The sequence below is a fragment of the Podarcis bocagei genome, assembly GCF_964188305.1.
Source record: "Podarcis bocagei genome assembly, chromosome: 3".
Taxonomy (NCBI): domain Eukaryota; kingdom Metazoa; phylum Chordata; class Lepidosauria; order Squamata; family Lacertidae; genus Podarcis; species Podarcis bocagei.
Genome location: NC_138127.1, coordinates 15790371 through 15806171, shown reverse-complemented (window position 1 = coordinate 15806171; position 15801 = coordinate 15790371). Strand labels below are relative to the sequence as shown.

At 43.6% G+C, this 15801-nt stretch overlaps 1 long non-coding RNA gene across 1 annotated transcript in view; it reads right to left on the bottom strand.

The window, feature by feature from the left end:
- LOC308584538 overlaps window positions 1-15801 on the bottom strand; it is a 550410-nt gene that overhangs the window by 469330 nt on the left and 65279 nt on the right. The window lies entirely within an intron of this gene.

The following is a 15801-nucleotide window of genomic DNA, read 5'->3' as shown; positions in this document are numbered from 1 at the left end:
CATTAACTTCAGTGGATCTACCCTGAGTAGGCTAACATCAGAGGCGACCAGTGCTATTTTTCTAGAAAAAGAGGTGCCAGAACTCACCATGAACACCTCCCTTGTTCTCTTAGAATAGCAATGGCACTCACCTGAGAGGTGCCGGAACTGAGGTCCGGTGAGTTTGAGCTGGGGGGAAAAGCACTGGATACGGCCCACTGTTGAATACACCACAAAGTGAGGATTTTGCATTTGTATGACTGCTTTCTTTGACATTGGCATCAATTGGAACACACACACACGCACACGCGCGCGTGCGCGCGCGCACACACACACACACACACATATATATATATATATAATCACCCCCACCATTGCAATTTTCAGTGTCAGGAATGGGGAAGGGATAAATCTCCCTTCCCTGTGTGCTGTGATCCTGATAACAATTGTCCGCCTCCACAGCTGTAAATAAATAAAAACAAAGCCATGGAGAAACAGAGGCAAAAAAAAATGCAGTTGGCCCTTGCAGTGCAAGCTCAGTAGAAACTGGGTACAGGATTGCAGCCTCAGAGACATGCTGAGAGCAGGAACTGCCAAGACTTTTAGTTCATTTTCCAGGTTGTGAACACATCCTTTCTGCACGACACTGAAATGGTTGGTGACTACCTGGGCCGGCTCTGCCATTTGGCAGAGTGAGGCAGCCTCCCCATTTGCCAGGTGCTGTGGGGCAGGGAGTGGGGGGGGGCTAGGCATCCCCCTGACTTGTCATACCTGCTTCCCTCAGGTATGGTGGGGAAGGGTTCTAGCCTTGCACACAGAAGGTTCTTGGGGTTGTTGTTTTTTGTATTTACTTAGCCTTATTAAATATCTTCCAAGATGACACTGCACACATACATGACGAGGAACTCATATGTCACTTTAAGCAGCAAGAAACATGATAACTAGACCCTGGAAGGACCTGTCAGGAGTGAACGTAGACCATGAGTACCAAAATGTATGGAAAACCGCCCTACTAGAAAAGCTAACCAAGAAACCTTGTTTTAATCTAGGTAGAGCTGGCGGGAATGTCTCCAGTCTGGAGAGCCACTGTCCATCCATGTAGACAATCAAAGCATTGTAGACTTGGAAGGGACCACAAAGGTCATTCAGTCCAATCCCCTGCAATGCAGGAATCTTTTGCCCAACATGGAGCTTGAACCCACAACCCTAAGATTAAGCGTCTCATGCTCTGCCAGCTGAGCTATCCCATGTATATGTAGTAATGGCATGAGTCTATATAAGGCAACTTCCTATCTTGCTGTGCAGGCATTGTCCTGTCAGTGTTTTGTGAAGAAGAAAAAAGGTTCTGACCTCCCTTTGTCGCCTCAGCCTGGTCCTCAGACCCTTGTCGGCATAAAAGAGTCCATGAGAAGAGCATCCCTGCAGAGTACTTTCTGCTTTTATTCTTAAAAGTCTTTTTGCAAAAGCGACCGACCAACTCTACACACATCAACACTACCAGCTTTCACTAACCAACCAACCAACCAACCAACCAACCAACCCAACAACAAACTAACATTTCTCACTGTATATATACAACCCGGTGCAGGCCGCTGACTCATGCTGACCCAGCTTTTTAAGCATTAAAGAAACAGAGGCCAATTTTTAGCCATGACATGTCCCATCACCAGTGCTGAAGGAAGACTCCACCAACATTTTGGTCAGCTTTTGCACATATAATGGAGGTACACCGTCTTCACCTTCACCTCAGGCAACAACATGTCTTCTGCCTGGTCGTTATGCAATTATTGCTCTTTTTTTTAAAAAAATGATTTTTGTGGTAGTTTCAATATATTAGTTGTCTGCTCAGAATGGTTCAGAGAGGGCTGACTCATATAGGTGTGTTTTAGCCACTAAATGGTTCATCCCACAATGAGATATGAGTGATTTGCTGAATGAGTGAAGTGGTTTCATTGAGGAGCCTTTTAAATACTGCCTCAGTCACATGAAAGCAGCTTTTCCATTAGAGGCCTCTTTTAAAATGATCCAGTCATTTGGGTGGGAAGAAGCTCACAAGTTTGGTTCCCCCATTTTCTCATCTTTCCGATCTCAGATGCAGCTCTCCATATCTCTGCAGCAATCTGGAACTTTAAAAAAAAAAACAACTTCAGCATTTTATTGGTAATCTTGCCTAGTAAACACATTTTTGCATGCAGCTTTGATTAGTTGCACACTTTTGCAATCTTTCCCCCCTAATACAATGCATTTTCTCAAGTTTTCCCACTAATGTGTTAATTTTTATGCACATTTTCCCCTAATGTGCACATTTATGCAAACATTATTTAGTTGAAGAACTTCATTGCAAAATTCAGATAAGTGTGAATTTCAAAGGATGGTTGTGTTTTGGTTCTCATGTTGTTTTAGGAAGTTGGGGCTGTTTTGAGGGGGGTTAGAGAAAAACTGTATTTGATTGCTTGTATTTGATTATATGTTGTTCTTATATTCAGCAAATAAAATATTCAGAAAAAGAAAAAGAAAGAAAGAGTGTGTTTGATCAACTCACCTTTAAATGTGAACCAAATGAAAGTTCTCACTCATACCTGTTGGGAAGCAATTGCACAAATAACCATGAACTCACAGCACTACCAGGAATGGCTGAATGCATAAAAAAACCCACATGCAATTGACCCCCTCCTGAATCATTTAATCAGCAGCTCCTTCCCACTTAAGTTTGAAATGAAACATTATACAAGTTCTGTCTTTGACCTGTGTTGGTTGTTTTAGCACATGCAAATCATACTCAGTGTTGTAGTCATAAAAAGGTAAGGTTGCATGTGTGAATCAGTCCTCTGAAGTGGTTTGTGTTTTTTTAACCAATTGAAATGTATGAAAGAAGGACTAGACTAATGAGGAAAGAAGAGTATTTTAATTCCTAGCTTCCTTCAAGTTTCAAGCTTTGTGCTAATTCCTAGCTATTAATGCTGTTACAAAAGTTGGGTGCCTCTTCCAAGTGGCGGCAAGAGCTCATGGGGTTCCAGGGTCTGTGGTCCTTTAGAGAATTGAGACACAGCGGAGACTGTCGTAGCTTTAAGAAATATGGTTTATACACCTATTTACACCCTCAGTCTGCATGGAGGGCATGCAGATCTTACAGCATGGTCATTTCAAGAGGGGCTTGTCCCCCACAGCAGTGCCGCCATGGAGTCCAAGACATCTCTCCCACTCAGTTCTGCAGCCAGCCTGCCCAGAGATGGATCCCAGTCTCTCTACCTCCCTTTTCTTCCCAGCATCCCTTGCTACCAAACTTCCTTTTCCTATCACCTCAAACACACAGTTACCCTGGCAACCTTCCAAACTCCTCTGTTCACGCCTCAGGGCAGCAGGGAAGGACAGTTCTCTTGCATGGCTGATGGCCCTCAATAACCCTGTATTGTTTCTTAATGGTTCTGGCTTGGCAAAGTCGTTTTGCATAGGCTAGTCTAGGAATTCCTCTGCAGCTTGTATTTCTCCCTTCACATCCCAAATAATCAAAAACCTCCTATTTATTAAATTTTTGATTGGGGGGTGTCCCCCTCCCAAATCTGTAGCAATATTCAGTCGGGATTCTTCTGAACTCCAAGAAGCTCACGGTGCCAATCCTACATTTTCAGGCTATTAAATATCAAATCTGTCCTTTATTAAAACTATTGGAGAGTCGAAATAATATCCCAGATGCAATCTATGCTGAGTACACACCATGGATCTGTTCTTTGATTAAAATCACTTAATGCATGTTTTAACACATCTGACAAACCAGACACCTGAGTAACTCTCACCTCTCAGACATGTTGAGTCACGGGCCTCCAAGTTATCAAAGCAATAGGCATCCACGCAGTGAAGTCATTTATTTAGGTAGATGGCAATCTGTACAGCGGAGAACGTGGTTTTCCTTCTTGCTAAGCACGGTTTCGGTGATGCCCAAACCTTCCACCTCCATCATTTCATTTGAATTATCTGTTGTGGAAGTCTGGAGAATCTGTCATGAAGCCCCAGGGCAACATTGCAGAGTTGGCGACACGTCATAGGGCAGGGATGCACAGGCCTTGTGGGATTTCCTTTGCTTTTTTCAGGCCCCACCAACCAGACCCAGGTACAAAAGACATAGACTTGGGTGTTAAATAATTCCGGACCCCGGAATTTGTTTTCAGTACCACAACTGATTTGGGTCCAAAGTACATCCATGCAGAAATGAAACCCAAACTCTCACTCCCAGTCCTCCAACAGTCCTCCATGCTATTTTTCTAGAAAAAGAGGCGCCAGAACTCAACATGAACGCCTCCCTTGTCCTCTTATAATGGCAATGGTGCCCACCTTAGAGGTGCCAAAACTGAATTCCAGTGAGTTCCAGCTGCAAAAAGCCCTGCCTCCCCACTTTCTTCAGTTCAGCAGTATAATTTAGTAAGGGGAGGAGGTGGTTCACTCTGTTGCTGTCATTGTTAAAGTCTCAGCATGGTTTAACTGTCAATCCCTCTTCACAGGGAACTCTGGGAATTGCGGTTCTGTGAAGGATAGAGGGGTCTCCCAGCCACTCTCAGCATCCTTTATGAACTACATTTCCCAGGGTTCTTTGGAGGAAGCCATGACAAGTGGTATGATGCAGCTTTAAAAGCTACTCTGAGCCATTTTTCGTTGGCTACAACCCATTATAGTGGTACCTCGGGTTACAGACGCTTCAGGTTACAGACTCCACTAACCCAGAAATAGTACCTCGGGTTAAGAACTTTGCTTCAGGATGAGAACAGAAATCATGCTCTGGCGGCGCGGTGGCAGCAGGAGGCCCCATTAGCTAAAGTGCTGCTTCAGGTTAAGAACAGTTTCAGATTAAGAACGGACCTCCGGAACGAATTAAGTTCTTAACCCGAGGAGCACTGTATTCTGGATTTCCGGATATGTCTGGTCATGTTCCCTATCTGAAATGCTGGAGAGTCAATGCCAGTCTCTTTGGACAATTCTGAGCTATATGGACTTATGACCTGACTCTCTATAAGGGAACTTTCTATGTTCCTGTGTAAGTCCCATTGAGCTGAGCGAAGCGTACTCTGAAGTAAGGGAATAGGATTGCGGACTTAACTCCTAGAGATGCCTGGGCTGAAACCTAAAAGAACCTCAACTTTCGCAACTCATGAATCCTTTCTGTCATGTAACATTAAGCTTTTCCCATGTTGCTTTATATAGTGATGATGTGTGACATGTTCTAGCAAGAGGACATACAGTGGTACCTTGGGTTAGGAACTTAATTCGTTCTGGAGGTCCATTCTTAACCTGAAACTGTTCTTAACCCGAGGTAGCACTTTAGCTAATGGGGCCTCCTGCTGCTGCTGCGCCGCCATCGTGCGATTTCTGTTCTCATCCTGAAGCAAAGTTCTTAACCCGAGGTACTATTTCTGGGTTAGTGGAGTCTATAACCTGAAGCGTCTGTAACCTGAAGCATCTGTAACCTGAAGCGTCTGTAACCCAAGGTACCACTGTACTCAGTTTGTTTGTTTGCTTGTTTAATTTATATACCACCTTTCATCAAGAGATCCCAGGGCGGTTCACGGAATAAAATACAAGATAAAACACAAGTAAATATTTAAACCAAAACAGCAAAACAATACCCCACCCCTTCCACAGATACAATTTTAAAGACTGTAGGATATCAATCAGCCCAAGGCCTGGTTGAAGGGGAACGTGTCCACCTAACATATATATACTGAAGGAGCCAGGCAAAGCTCCCAGGGGAGAGCATTCCACAAACCTTTAATGTTTAATAGATTATTGTATTTTAATATTCTGTTGGAAGTTGCCCAGAGTGGCTGGGGTATAAATAAATTATTATTATTATTATTATTATTATTATTATTATTATTATTAACAGAGAGCCACTATAGAAAAGGCCCGTTCTCGTGTTGCCATGGTCCCATGGAAGAGGCACATGAAGAAGTTTGTGCAGGGCATGTGAACAATTTTATTTTTTTTTAAGCTCCTTCCCAAATCTCTTCAAAAGAGAAAATACTGGGGTTTGGAACAACCGGCACGTATTAGCCCGAAAACCACTGTATGAACTGAGGTAGTTATATTCCATGTTCTTAGGGGTTGGATCCAGGACTTTTTGGAAAAGAAACATTGCTCCTTCATCATTATAAAATTTAAGAAAACCAAGTCAGCAAACTTGTGAGAGGAAGGAAGAGTGTGGTTTTCTTACTGAAACCGTAACCTTTTTGTTTTCCACAGAGGTTCAGCAGGCAATGAGCTGAGCCAAAGCCCTTTGAAAGCTTCCTGTTCATTGTGGAAGAGCAAAATCATTAATTCCTCTCATTCGACAACAATCCTTTTCAGTCAATACCCTCCTTAGCGGGAGGATTCTGACCTGCGAAATATATAAGAGCTTGGAGTGTGTTTTGAAGTCTCTTCTGGCCAAACAATGAAGAGGTAGTCAGCTAGAGGTGACCTTTTCAAAATGCTTTTATTCCAGGCAGTAGACCTCTTCATATGAAGCACTCACTCTCACACACAGTGCCCACCTTTATATGTCTCCATAAAAAGCGGCCGATGGCTTAGCATGGTTTATGATGCACGAGCAGTGTGCTGGCGCACTCCAATTTGCTCCTCCTATGGCACAAGTGGGAGCAACAAGCCAGGAAGCCACCAATAAACTTGGCTTTCTGTTGTGTCCAAACCCCAGGACACGGCTTGTTGCTGCCTAACAAGACAGGATTTGTAAGCAAACAGCAAGCCATGGTTTAAAGCTGGCTAGCGACCCTCGCTTAATGTGATGTGTGAAAATGACCATTCTGAGAACGCATGACTGGGATCCTGCTGCCTAGCCACACCTCGAACATCAGCATGTACAGCTGCACACACATCACTGGTTCTACACAATCAGACACCTTGTGTGACATAGGTTCCCAATAGTGTAGATGCTCCACCAGGTGTACAGTGGTATGTGCGTACAAGCCCCTTTCATGTGTTTTGCTGGATGTGCATGCATTGGGATCATGGCTTGAAGGATGTACCATTAGGATCATAGCTGACTGTCATGGATCCACTTCCTGCTCACATGTTCTCTGAAGGGGTCATGTCATGCAAGAAAAAGTTCATTGAAGGAGCACTTGCCTCCTTCCATTCCTGGCTATGTGCTCCCTTCAGATTAGTCACAAAGAGAACAATATTTCTAAAGAGATTTGATAAACTAGTGCAGGGGTCAGCAAGGCTTACCGGGCATGGGCCGGATCACTCCCGCGGAGATCCTCCGTGGGCCGGGCTGGCGCAGCGCAACACCATAAATTGTGTCTGCGTATGTCTGCGGCACCGGAAATCGCTCTGCACAGAAGCATGCACAAAAGTGATTTCCGACGCCGCGGACATGTGCAGACACGATTTCCAGCATCTGGGCATGTGCAGAAGTGATTTCCGGAGCCGCGGAAGAGAGTCCCTGTGCTGCACTGCGCCGGCTTAGCGCAGTGCATGGGAACTCGCCAAGTGGGCTGTTCGGTTCGGGGGCGGCTCATGGGCCAGTTAAGCGACCCTCATGGGCCGCTTCTGGCCCATGGGCCTTAGGTTGCCGACCTCTGAACTAGTGTGATGCCATCTTTGTTTCCATTCCTTGTTTCTTTCTCACCTGTGTATGAGTTTATGAAACAAAAAGCATCCTTTATTGCACCACTTAGATTGAACCAAACTCAATGAGATTTTAAAAACCCAAAGAGAAAACTTCATTTGCACTAATATGAGAGAAAGCCTTTTTAAAAAATCACTTTTTCTCCTGTGTTACAAAAGCACATCCAAGCTACATGACTGAGTTTGGTTCTTGCTCCAAATATGAAGCCTGCCACGTAATGAGAGGTGATTTCCATATTTTAATTTTCACACATTAGAACGTTTTGGCAGATTGCTCCCAGCGCAAAAATAATAAAATGGGAAGTGTTGACATGGAAGTCAGAAAAATAATAAAATGGAAAGTGCCTACCTGTGAGTCAGAAACAGTTATACTTAAACCGCTACCAGATTCTTGGCCTAGCATCTGTAAGGCTGTTTCATACCTTGTATTTTTAGCTGAGTCATAAAAAGGTCTCAAGTTTAAATGGTAAAATCCATGCACAATGGTAAGAATTGTGAACTGCACATCAGTGTTTTACAGTCATGTTTCCCTGCAATGAATATGGAAATTGTGAAACTATGTAGGGCACTCTGCTTATTGCAAGGAAATGTAATAATTTGAATGCATGCACATCCTTTACAGTTGGGGTCAGCATTTACACATGTGCTTTGCCACTGAAATATGAATGCATTTGGTACCCAAGTTCAACATGCCAAGTTTAAACTTAGGACCAAGGGCAAAGTGAACCGAGTGAACTAGGTCTGGCTCATGAGTTGGACGAAGCAGGGAGAGACTTGCAAAATACCGGGGAATGATCTTTAAGCAACTCACCTCTGTCTCAGCCCCAAATCAGAAAAAAAGGAGGACTGGCTTCACATGATTGTTAAGAAGATGAATAAAACCAGAAGCACAGAGCAGTGCAATGTAAGTGATATATTGCAACATTAATTCTAACAATTTGGAAAACTGCTATAAATGCATGCGTGTCAAGCGACCCACTGGTACACTAAAAGTAAATTATAATTCAAAGGTTAGGATGTAAAAGTACTATTTCATGCTGCTGCGTTGTTGTTTGTTTTTCAAAAAACTAACACACAGTAGCAATACCCAGACTGTTTAGCCTCACAAAAAGCATCTAATCTGCTGAACTCAGGGGTGTAGGAAGGGGGGCGGGGGGCGGTCCACCCCGGTTGTCATCCCTGAGGGTGGGTGACAAAATCCACCCCTGGGGGGGATAATAATAATATTATAAAAATTTATTATTTATACCCCGCCCATCTGGCTGAATTTCCCCAGCCACTCTGGGCGGCTTCCAACAGAATATTAAAATACAATAGTCTATTAAACATTAAAAGCTTCCCTTAACAGGGCTGCCTTCAGATGTCTTCTAAAAGTCTGGTAGTTGTTTTTCTCTTTGACATCTGGTGAGAGGGTGTTCCACAGGGTGGGTGCCACTACCAAGAAGGCCCTCTGCCTGGTGGTTGGCTTTTCACAGTGAGGGAACCACCAGCTCAGTATCCAGGCAGAACGATGGAGGTGGAGACGCTCCTTCAGGTATACTGGACCGAGGCCGTTTAGGACTTTAAAGGTCAGCACCAACACTTTGAATTGTGCTCAGAAATGTACTGGGAGCCAATGTAAGTCTTTCAAGACCGGTGTTATGCGGTCTCGGCAGCTGCTCCCAGTCACCAGTCTAGCTGCCGCATTCTGGATTAGTTGTAGTTTCCGGGTCACTTTCAAAGGTATTTCCGGATCACCGAACCACCCCCCTTGATGCCAATCACTGTGCCAATCGCCCCCCTGGGCGGCTTGCCCTGCCCCCCGGGTGCATGGCATGTGTGCCGCTCCGAGTGCTCGAGCTGCTAGCTCCTCCGCTGGCTGAACTCCCAAACATTAAGCAACGAGAATATTGTGCTTTCTTCATGGCACTTCTACAAGCAGTGAAGAGTTTCATAGTTATGTTTTTGAAGGGGGATGGCAGCACTTTTCCAGCTTTCCTTTCCTTTGAAAGGAGGTTGTTGTTGGAGGTTTATTGGTGCTTTGTAATATTTGCAGGAGTTGTTGCTGTTGTTGTTTTACAGGTTGAGCGTAAGTGGGTGGCACAGCATAAACACGCAAACAGACAACCAAAGTCCTTCCTGGATCCAGAGGTTTTAGACTCTAATGAGACTCTATCCAGACTCTAATGAGAAATTCTGGCTCAGTGGCAACCCGATATGGAATCCAGTGTCAACTCTGCACCGGGTTGGAGGTGAAATAGGCTTTATGTGGTATACTCACATTCTACCTGCCAAAAACTTGGGGTCTCATATGAGGTGTGGAATTTTAACTTACAACTTGGGCTTTGCTTTCTTGAAGAAATGGGTGGAGCAGTCATTCTTTATCCCATAATCCCAAGTGCGGGGCATTTTCTAGGTCCTGGGCATTTTCTAGGTTCACCTTCGCCTGTAATCTCCATTTTAGGCAGATGTGTAAACAGACTGCAATCTCTGCCTTGTTTAATCTGTAAGCAGACATCATGGCTGTTAACATCCAGTCTTACTATTTTTCCTTTTCCATCCACACTCGAACTTGTGAAACGTCATCCCTGATGAAGACTCCTAGAGATCTCAGAAGCTTGTCACATTTTTGTGACATTTTGGTTGTTTCTAATAAAGGTCTTACCCAGCTGTGGACTCTGGAATTAATATTTGTGTCCAGTACAGATCATCAGGGTGTAGGGCTGGGTTTCATTAGATCAACATACAATCCATCTTGGAGCTGGTAATCACATATATCTGCCTCTAATTTTCCTGGCCTTCTCTAAGGATGTGGATTTAACAACATCCCCTCACAGCTGCTGCAATGGGGGACAAGGAAAGCACAGATGAGTCAAGAGCTGTTGGAATACTTGAGTTTGCTAGAACATTTCATAGACTTCAACAAAAGGTTAAGAAAAACACTGATGTCCAGTAACTTCTTTGGTATTTGCTGTTAGTCATGGGGTTTCACTCAGGCGTTTTAGAGTTTGTGCAGAATCATTTCAAGATTTTGAAGATCATTTTGCTTCCTTGCCCAATACTTTCCCCTTTCTGCCATCTGCCTGGAAAATATGGGGTTTGGGTTTGGAAGTAGCCCATCGTTTCTTTCAGTTTATTTAGTGGCACGTATTTCTATGTATAAAGTCAACTCAGCTGTGTCCTGATGTTTTTTAAATGGCCGTCATGCTGAATGGATTACTGTAAGTCATCTGCAATCTGCCATGAGCCAGCAGAGCAGAAGCAATATTGACTGAAACATACAAGAAATGAGAAACCCCAATGAAAGAACAGTGGCAAGAAAAATTAATGAGTTATTCGGAGTTGGCAAAGTTGACATATAAATTACGTGAGGACAATCGTGACTTCAAGGAAGAATGGGATCTTTTTACAAACTATCTTAAAAAACAACAAAATGATTTGGACTCCTTCGCAGGTTTTGAATAAGCATCCACAAATTTATTAGTAGAATATATGGTAGATAAGGTAATGATATGTACCATTTTAAACATTAAGAGACTAATATGTGCAAAGACATCAAGAGAGGGGAGCTGAGGGAAGTCCTTTGTGGGTGGGAGAGGGAGGGAAGGGGGGGATAAAAAGGGGCAAAAAATGTAATTGGTTATTTTGATTGATAATTTGTTTGTTAAAATTGTGTGTGTGTGTGTGTGTGTGTGTGTGTGTGTGTGTGTGTGTATGAATGAAACATACAAAAAATGGTTGCAGGTTTAAATAGTGTGTTATGTCTGTATACACATATATGCAGAAGGTGCTTTTGTGATGGTACTCAATGGTACACAATTTCATCACCTCTCTCTTTTTTTGTTGCCCATCATGCTCTGACAGCACTTTTATGAAGATGAGTACCAAAACCTCATCTGTTCTTAAAAAAACAGCAACACTGAGGTCCTTGGTCTCTGATAAAGTCTCTTGCTTGCCTATGGCAAAACTCATGCCATTGCGGTACTGAGAAGGGCACCTTAACCTATACTTTTTCAAGATTCTTGAGCCCTACCAAATCTTCTCTTCTGCTTCGATTTCCAGTGCTGAGGACTACGGCAGGTATGGATCCATTAACTTGCAGTTGAAGACACTTATTGCATCAGGCTCCTGTAAACTTTACTGTTCGCCTGTGAATGTGGCAGGTTGGGAAGTGGAACTGATTCCTTTACACCAGTATTTCCTAAACTTAGGCCTTCAGCTGTTTTCAGACCATAATTCCCATCATTCCTGACCACTGGTCTTGCTAGCTATGGATGATGGGAGTTGTAGTCTAAAAACAGCTGGAGACCCAAGTTTGGGAAACACTGCCTTACACCTAGTGATGATGAGAATTAATCATGGAGGAAAATCAGCATTAGTTATGTATGATGTATGTCCTCACAGGACCTTTGAAAATTAAGAGGTGGCAACTCAGATCTCAGTACTGTGTAAAGTAGGAAAGTTCAGGCCTACGTAAGGCCAAGGCATTTATAAACCTGCCTCTTATTTGGAAACTGGCTCCTTTAGCCAAAAGGTTTCCCTCACACCAGCACGAAGCAGGCCTCCGTGTTTAATATAATTTCCTGCAAATGAGCAACCATTAGTCAGCCACATTTTTATATAATTATTGGCAGTGCAAAGGAAACAGGCACACTTCTAACTATTTCCACCCAAACAGAACAGAAGCTGCTCACAGAGGCTCCAAAGGGAGGTGGGCTGAAGTAAGAGAAGTTGGAAAGAGGTGGGGGTGAAATTCAACTCCTCTTGCCCAAGCAGCCTTTTTTGTTAAAAGGAAGGAACCACGGCCTGCTTTTTTCTAAGGGCTTTTTCTAAAGCACATTTATTGTAGGAGTTTAATTGGAAAGAGTTTCTGGTAATTTAAACTCTGGCTGCATTTAAAAACCAATTTCTCTCCAAGTTTACATATTAATGATTTCCCCCCCGTTGCCGTTCTGAGGAACAATACGAAACTGCAAGACGGCCGCTGCAGAGGCAGCAATAATTGTGCCAAAAGCCACAAGGAAACACTCTGGGAGGAATCTCATCTCGTTAGATTCTCTTGGATGCAGAATGCACCTCTGAAAGTGAGACTTTATACGCCTTTTTTTTTTTAATTAAAAAGTCATTACCTGAGGAATGGTAGCTATTGTGTGCTTACAACAACCTGTCCTCAGAGTGAAGGGGGGGGGGGAAATGATGACATTTGAGAAGTTTTTAAACTTATTTATCAGTTGCCTAGGGATTACCCTATACAAAGTGACTAATAAATTAAATGAATGAATGAATCTCTGTATCAACAGTTGGTGCCAAAATATTCAGCACACTTTGACAAGTGTCCTGAGCCTCCCAACTACAGTGGTACCTCAGGGTACATACGCTTCAGGTTAAAGACTCGGCTAACCCAGAAATAGTGCTTCAGGTTAAGAACTTTGCTTCACGATGAGAACAGAAATCGTGCTCCGGAGGCGCGGCGGCAGCAGGAGGCCCCATTAGCTAAAGTGGTGCTTCAGGTTAAGTACAGTTTTAGGTTAAGTACAGACCTCCGGAACGAATTAAGTACTTAACCCGAGGTACCACTGTACAATGTGTCTGGCTAATTTTAACCTAATAGCCATCTCATGAGGAAAGGTCTGTGTGTGTAATTCTAAACTGCACCTTTCATAAACAGGACTGTGTTGTTTTGAAATGCAGTGAATATGCTCTAAAATAAAAGGAAAGCATTTTAAAATCAGCATCTCTAAGCAAATCAAGCTTGTATGTAGTAGAGTTAAAATCAAATGTTTTTAATTCAGACTCTAATGCAGATTCGGTCAAATATCCCAAGTCTTTATGTCTAGTATTCAAGTCTGACTTCAGAACTAACACTGTTTTTTTGAAAGAAAAATTCACAGGAAGCTGCATTATACAGAATCAGATTATCCATTGTTCTACATTGGCAGGCAGTGACGCTTCAGGCAAGGAGTCCTTGTAAGATTCCAGGGGTTATATCTTGGTCTTCCTGCATGCAAAACATGTGCCCTACTCCTATGGGCCTTCCCCCTTTATATTTTCAGAATCTTGTGCTTGCATGCCTCTAGCCATGGGTTAAGAAGGGACACGGGTGACGCTGTGATCTAAACCACTGAGCCTTTTGGGCTTGCCAATTGGAAGGTCAGCTGTTTGAATCCCTGTGACGGAATGAGCTCCTATTGCTCTGTCCCTGCTCCTGCCAAACTAGCAATTCAAAAGCACACCAGTGCAAGTAGATAAATAGGTAGTTGTGGCAGGAAGGTAAACGGCGTTTCTGTGTGCTCTGGTTTCCATCATGGTGTTCTGTTGTGCCAGAAGCGGTTTAGCCGTGCTGGACACATGACCTGGAAAGCTGTCTGTAGAAGCACTTCCGGGTTAGCGCCTCCGGCAATGGCGGGCTTCCTCTGATCTGGAGGAACCCGCTCCGTGAAAATCAGGGTCTGGACCGCCACGGCGAGGCGGAGACCCATCAAAAACCACAGGCGGGAGAAGCCTGTGGACCTGGGATTCGGCTGGCACCTTTAACGCCTCCCCTACTCGCGGGGAAACCCGACTACGGGGATCTGGAGCGACGTGGGGTGAGCGGCGCGGTGCTTCGAATCGATTGCTCTTTTCACGGAGTGAAGCCGCATTGCTGTTGTCGGAGAGCGCTGACTTTTTTCCTGTGGACAATTGGACTCTAAACAAGTACCCGTGAGTAGAACAGAAAATTGGATTATTAAACTTCGTAATTTGGCACCGGAGCGGGAAGGTCTAAACAGGAAGTCCGCCTTCCACTTTTGTAAACAGCTTGAAGCAAAGACATCGCAAGCTAAAGTCTGGAAAGTCATCTGTAAAGGACTAAATTTCCATAGGTTAAAACTACAAACCCCCCTTGGAAGCAGGAGAAGAGGGGGGGGGGGAATCTTAAATTGTTCAAACCTGCAGGAGGGAGTAAAGAAAGATAAATTTCTGTCGTCTTGAACCTGGGAACGGGCTGTCAAAGATAGACGTTTGGGGAAAGTTCATTGACTGTGAATAATAACGCATGTTGACAGATAGTTAAATAAGAGAAACATACTGATTCCAATCTTTCCTTTTGCACTAAAAAGGAACAAAGATTTGAAAAACGAAAGCAATTTTGTTGCTGGATCTGCTTGTAAAAGGATGGATACAAATAGAAATTGTTTCCTCTAGAGGGAGCTTTTGAACTGTTGTTGGAGTGGACCTGGGGAACTCTACAGCTGTAGAGATTAGAGAGTATCAGAAACAGGCTCTGACCTTGGATAAGAATGTTGACACAGGAAATCTTAGTGTCTGCTTTGTGCAGGACAAGTGCTTTGTTGGAGCAGCTTCATGCGAAGATGGATTTGATGACTACTGCTATTGATAATTTCGGTCAAACAGTGACCACTGATATAGAACCTGCTCAACAACTGACCCAGGAATCTGCCCTGACAGGGCAAGTTGCGGAGAAGACAAAGGAGGAGGTTGTTGCTGAACCTCAAGTAATACAAGTTGAGAGAGATGCGGCCCTGCAGGAGCATAAGCTGTCGTTTCTGAGGACTGAATCTGGAGTGAGGCAGACTTGGAGAGACGGAGTCCTGTCGGGACTGGAGATGGCAAGTTGGTCAGATCCTCCTATGCAGGGATGCTCTGACCTTTGGGATTTGGTTTTGGGCCAGGAGGAGATTGGAGTGGTCAAGGCACTCAACTTTGGAGGGGCATTGAAGTATGTTTTGGAATATTTTTTGGATTTTAGTGCTAACCATGGAGAACGGGCTGACCGGCCGAGAAGGGATAAAGACACTCTTAGGTTGTTCCCCCAAGATCTACTCCTCAGAGACAAAGGAAGGAAATTAAGAACAAGACCAGCAGAAGACAAAGTAAAGCGCAGGTACAATTATGAAGAAGATCTGCAGAAGGGACATGGAAAAGAGTTAAGACCCTCGGACATAAGATCACCAGGTTGATGGACTAGATGGAACAGATAGAAAGGACTGACAGAACCCGAGACCAGGAAGAAGAGAGGTGGATGAAGATAGGCAGAAAGTTTAAAAATTCATTTAGAGAAATATTGCAAAATTAATGACTGTTAGGAAAATCTTGGAATGAAACTATTAGGCTTTAGTAGAAATGTTATAAGGAGTTATGTATAAATAAGTTTTTAAGTTTTAGGGTTTTTTATGGTAAGATAAGGCTAAAATAAATTAAGACAACTAAAGGACAGAATACAGT